The sequence below is a fragment of the Mangifera indica genome, chromosome 10, assembly GCF_011075055.1.
Source record: "Mangifera indica cultivar Alphonso chromosome 10, CATAS_Mindica_2.1, whole genome shotgun sequence".
Lineage (NCBI taxonomy): Eukaryota > Viridiplantae > Streptophyta > Magnoliopsida > Sapindales > Anacardiaceae > Mangifera > Mangifera indica.
The window spans coordinates 16,641,646-16,647,876 of NC_058146.1; the positions used below are offsets into that span (position 1 = coordinate 16,641,646).

Consider the following 6,231-nt stretch of genomic DNA (forward strand, 5'->3'; position numbering starts at 1 on the left):
ATTTATCGAGTGGAGGAAATTGAGGTGGCCATTTGAAGTGAGTTCAGAGTTGGTTAGGAAGGGACTTGAGTAGAGTAGAATAAGATTAATAAAAAAAAACAAGGCTAACAACTAAGAAGCAGAATAAAGAAGGGAAGAATAACCAAATAAACTCTATGTATTTCTCTATGACTTCTTGTGTATTGTTTACAAATGATTTTTCACATATTTATATACACTTTGTAGATAAAATTTAATCCAATATCAGAATTTAAACTCAAATAAATCTAATATTAAAAGTTAAACTTTAAGTTAAATGTAATCTCAAAGTTTAAATTTAAATGTAATTTAATCTCAAAAAGTGTCAACTCAATTTTAAATTTTCCTTTGGTAACAATTTTGTCTTTTTATTTTATTCATCTCATTTTAAAGCTATTTTTTTACACATTGGACAGATTCTTCTTTAAGATCCACTTGATTGAGGTCTCTATCGTGTCTTACCATTCGAACTCTCAACGTCAGTGTTTGCTTTTAGTGCTTTTAGTGTCCTCCTTCTTTCTCTGTGGCATCACTGTTTAGGACATGTCTCATTTAACAAGTTACTTGGGCTTCTTTGATCCACTTGTATTAACTTTATGACTCAAAATTATCTCGATGAATTTGAATCAAATTCTAATCAAACTATTTTTTATTTTAACTAAATTTGAGTAAAAAAGTATTCAAATTCAACTCAATTTAATTCGATTTACATCAACTCCTACTAAATATGACATAAAAAGTTAACATTCAAATATAAATTATTTAAATAAAAAATCAAATAACAGTCACCGTCTCAATCTTCATTCTAATCATCATCCACAAAAGACGCCCCTCATGCCATTATGTTAACAGCAGAGCGCTCGCTCTCCCTGGGCAGTGAAGAGGCGACACTCCTCTATATCTCAGTTCACTTCTCTTCTAAAAAAATTTCCCCATTTTTTCGTTGCCGGACAGAAAACCTCATATCTTCGTCACTGTTGGTTGTCTTTGTGGCTTCAATAGCAGTCTCAATCTTCATTCTAACGTCATTCAACTGTTTCGTAGTGAAACGTTGTCTCAATCGTCATTTAACTCGCTGGTAAGTAGCCGTGTTGGTGCTTTATAGCAGTTCTTTCTCTTTCTTCCCGATTTGTGTTTTTTTTTTTTTTTTGAACGAACTGTTTTATGCTTTTTGTTAGGTTTACTTTTGGCTTGATGTAGAAGTTTTCGATTTTTAGGGTATTAAAAGTGAGTGTTTTGTTTGGATTGGGCATTCACTATTTTTACGCCCAGAATATAAAATTATCTACGACCTCTTTATATAATTATCCTCTCTAGCAATGACAGATGCATATATGCTCAAATGTATTAGACTTCACTTATAAGTGTCTTTGTCTTGCATTCATTTTTGAAAGCGTTGAGAATAGGGGTAGCTTTGTCTCAAACATGCCGGGTTGTGAACTGCAAACATCTTTTACGCGGTTCATTGTTTTAATAATCTATTCATCTTAATTTGTAGGAGAAATTATTGAAAAGTTCATTAAAATAAACTATACTCATGGTTTAATGTATACAGAACTGATGTTCTAAACAGATAGAATTGTTTGGTCATTTATTGTTGGTCGGATGCATATATTATTGACTCAGTTTCCAGTTTATGTAACTTTTTATATCGGTCAAATCTATCTGGATGGAGAATAATTTCAAATTTTTAATATTCCCACTTCCGTTTTCCTAAAAGTCTCTCTTACATTCAATGAGTTATTTGCTTGGCATTCTGATTGGATTAGTTGATAGGAGATTTGTGGCAGTTCATTCACTTGATAAATACTTCAACATTAATTTCCAAAGAAGAAAAAATAATATATTTGTTGTGTTTCACAGCATGGTTGGGGTGAAATATTTGGGCTTTTTGATTAATATCTTGGGTTCTGAAGTGATAATTTCTGTGTCTTGAGATATAGCTTTATTGTCTTGCAACTTCTTACATTGAGCATTATTTTGCTGTTGTTTTCCCTTCAATTTCTGACTCTTCCGTGCTTATGTTGGTGTAAATTTTGAGTTTAAGAACTAAAATCCTTGAAAGTCTTCTGAGTGTTAAATCTGAAGAGATTGAAAGGGAGTTGCTACTTTATGAATTTTGATAGAAGAGCCTAAGAAAGAATCTGGCTTGTTTAAATTATAAGGACAACTCTACATAGTGTGGAAATTTAAATGAATTTAAGTAAAAATGAACATATGATCCTTGTTGTCAGAAAGTTTGGAACACATTACTGTACTTCAAAGTTTTGGTGATGAAAAGCTATCAATGCATTTGCTATCAGCATAAGGGCTCATGGAAGACATCCAACCTCTTGTATGAGGTTGAAATTTCTGGCAATAATATGCAGTTTTAATGAGCATAATATTAGCTTATCACAAATATATTTATGTGTTCCATCCTTAACTTATAGTTACTCCAACAATAAATTTGTTTATACATAGAACATTTTTTCTTGTCACTTAAAACTCATGTGGCTTTTATTTAACTAATCTGTAGTTCTGAATATTTTTTATTTAAACCAAAGAGTTCTTTTCATCCGTAATCTGTGTTGTTCAATTTTCAGGCTTTCTTTTCATAAGCTAATATCACTTTCTACCTTCGAATTTTTAAGTGGTTATTTTGGTTTGTTGATGAAAATATGAATAATTTTTGTTCAATTGATGACCCACACTTTTTTTTAAAAATAATTTTTAGTGGTTGTGAGGGCTTATTTATTTTATTTCCTTTGCTTTTTCACCATATTTTCTGTCCAGATAGTGTATTTCTGCTTTTGCAATTACAAATTATCAGATGACACTATAAGCCTTTCCCGCTTTCGGATATTTTTGTTTGGCATAGCTTCAAGGTCTAGCTAGTGCATTGATAAAGCTGTGGAACCTCTCGGAGACACCTGTCATTGAGCAAAGAAAATTTGACCATGTCACTAGTTTGGCTTCTTCCTCAATTGACGAAGTTGTGAGACAAGGATGCCTTGCTCTAGATGTTGTTGAGCAAATAATCTGAAAGCCAGGGAGATGAAAGAGTTGGTATTCAAGAGGCAAAATGAGCTTGAAGAAATCTACTGAGGGGTTCATATGGATGTAGAAAGTGATCAGCATGACAGATTATTCTCATCAGCTTGATAGGTTCAGGTCTTAATCCTATTTTTGAGTTGATTAAATCTAACCTGAATTAATTGAAGTATCTAGTTTTTTGTTATGCACTTATTATAGAACTTTCACTCTTTTCTGTTTTGGATGAAATCAAATTGCATTTGACTGCTATTTAGACCGTCTATGGTATATAGGGATATATTTTACTGGAATGGGTCGTTTGGTTGCAGTGTTTTAAAGATTACCTTTGTAATTTATCTTTTATTATTTACATTATCTTGTTTGGTTTATCAATGATAAAATATTACAGTAATTTTTTATTACTAATGCTGATGTGATAGGTAATATAGGTGATAATCTGATTACCATTTTTACCTTAGATATTAAAATATTTTCAAGGTAATCTTAATTTTATTATAATTATATTTTAATTTATTATTTTTTTAACACAAAAATAAATTTATTTTTAATTAATATAACAAATAATATAAAAAATATTTAAAAATAATTATATTCAAGGATATTTAAGTAAAATAATTTATTAGAATTTTTTTATTATCGTTAACTAAACACATTAATTATTTATCCCATTCATTTTTATCAAATTTTATCCAACGTAATAATTATTTGTATTCAGTAATCTGTCTTTAAGATAATCTCCCTATTTTTTTCTTCTTTCAAAATCCCACCACCCATCATCCATATATGTTAAAAACTTCTGTTCGACTTTTCTAAATGACTATTTTACCCTTTTTCTTTTAGGATTTTAATATTTTATAATCTCAATGTTTTCCAGTATTTTTAAAACTTGCCTAAGAAACTCATTTCCTCTCTCTCTCCCTATCCCCATTTCTAACTTTAACATTCACCACCGAAACAAAAACATAAACAAATGCCACCCTCTTTTTATTTACTCCCACATCTCCCTTTCATGATTTCTTAGTGATCCGGCTCAAAATTTTTCTTATTTTCCCATTGCTATGGCGAATCTTCAAAGATTCAAACTTTTGGTCACCTACTGTGTTCATGGCTCAATTCATAGCTTAAATCTATGATTCAAATTCGTAGTTCAGTTCGGTTAGAATTTATAACTCGAAAAAATGATTTTGTCTATTATTAAGATAAAACAATATTATTTTATTAATTAGTCACAAATTTAAACCATCAATTCAAAATGGAGTTATAAATTTGAAATACTAATTCAAGTTATGAATTTGAGCTAAATTGAGTTAAATTATTTTTTATTTGAGTCTAACTTAAGCCACCTTTAATTTGATTTGACAAACTCAAATCTAATTATTTTTTATTAGAGTTGAACTTAAGCTAAGAGATATTCTGATTTAGTTTGATTCATATCTACTTATCCTTTTGTTACTCAAACTAGAGGCTACTTGATCCATTTCTTTAAGTCATGGATGGCTCTTTTTTGGTTTCTCCCAAGGTTTCCGATTTTTTTTTAAAGAGGAATTGTGTGGATGGAAGAGAACCACGTTTATTTTAATATTTCTTTCTCTCTTCTTCCACTTCCACTTCCGATTTTTTCATTTTTTAAAGAGGAATTGTATTTAACATTTAATACAAATATTAATTGCTAATGTCTTTATTTTTTTGGTAAGACAATTGCTAATATCTTCTTATACTTTTATTTAATTCTTCCCAACTATGTCCAACAGTTTTCAAAATTAGAATCCAACAACCGATTTTAAGTAAAATTTAAAAAGTAAAGGATACAAGGGTGACAATAATAAACCAACACAAAAAGCAAAACCCAATAAACAAAATAAGAAAAAGAAAAACTATAAGTAACTAAATGTGGAACAGAGGTGCTCCTAAACATACCGCTCGAGTTTAGGTATAAGCTCAGAGATAAGACAGGTCATTTCAAGTTTGTTGAGCTAAATTGATAATTGAATTCAACCTAAATCGATTTGATTCTAACCCGAATAATTCATATACCTTGTAATTTATTAAATATCAAGACAACTCAATCATGGTGATCTGTTTGATTAGAAACATTACTGATGAAAACATATAGGGGTTAGCCTCATCAAAACTGTTGTCCAAATGTTGTTGGGATACCACTTCATTAGTTTGTATCCTCAAATTTCCAGTTCAATAGATTCTAGCAAGGCTGTCACCTGTAACATTCATGTCCTTTACAATCCCAAAAGACGGAAAATTCAGTTTGGCCAACCTCTAGCTATGAACTGAACTAACATCTACACGTATATCAGTTAAACTCGCTTGGTGCATTTGCCTTAATTATTATGTCACAAGTAAAGCTTCAGTTAGCTTTGTAACTTGCGTCTTTATAGAAGCTGAGTTCCGTGCCCTTACTATAACATTTCCGTTTTTGTGACAGAGTCCATTATACAACTTTATTTCAGAGCAGAAGGTAAAAAATGTTCTTTACTGTATATTCTTTGTTTTCAATGATTATAACAGTAGGAAATCAAATCATGCATTGTTTGCTTCTAGTAGATTTGTCTGGAAAGGATATAGATAAGGTGTCAGGACAAGCTTCTGCTCAAATTCTTTCATGGAGGCCATAGAATCCGTATCCCAGCTGGGGTTTGTAAAAGTGAGATTAGCTTTGTGTCTGTTGTGTGTTTCAGTTAAAGCTAATAAGCTTCCAAAATATGTACCCAAAAACAAATCCTACTTAGAATCAGAATCAGACTATGAAGCCAACCCACAGAGCTAACACAAAAACCTTTTCCATCTGAATCATCAACTGAAGCTTGGATTTTGGAAAAAAAATAAATATTGAATGGTTTGTCATTGGCATTGGATCGATTATAAAGGGCAACTCTCAATTGATCTTTCCTAAAACCAGCCCATCATAAAGTATTCTATCTGTGCCTGCATGATTAGATTTGCTATCTTGAATCCTTTTTGTTTATTTTAATACATCATCTTTGTGACTATTTTCTTGCTCAGTCAGCATATTATAGCGACATCTGTGTCGGTTCAATTGCATGTCAGCCGGAGAAGAAGGAAGGTGGGAACATTTGGGTTGACATCATGACATTGGGTGTTTTGGCACCATACCGTGGGCTAGGCGTGGGCCAGATAAAGAAAGGAACATTAATGAGAATT

General features: G+C 31.1%; 1 long non-coding RNA gene across 2 annotated transcripts; it reads left to right on the plus strand.

Annotated features, from left to right (window-relative positions):
- Positions 1-973: 973 nt before the first annotated feature.
- LOC123228175 lies at positions 974-3,303 on the plus strand. 2 transcript variants are annotated; one of them, XR_006504638.1, is made up of 2 exons: positions 974-1,096; positions 2,794-3,303. It is a non-coding gene; the product is annotated as an uncharacterized LOC123228175 (long non-coding RNA). The 2 variants fall into 2 exon arrangements; XR_006504637.1 differs by having other exon boundaries at positions 2,879-3,303.
- Positions 3,304-6,231: the final 2,928 nt, after the last annotated feature.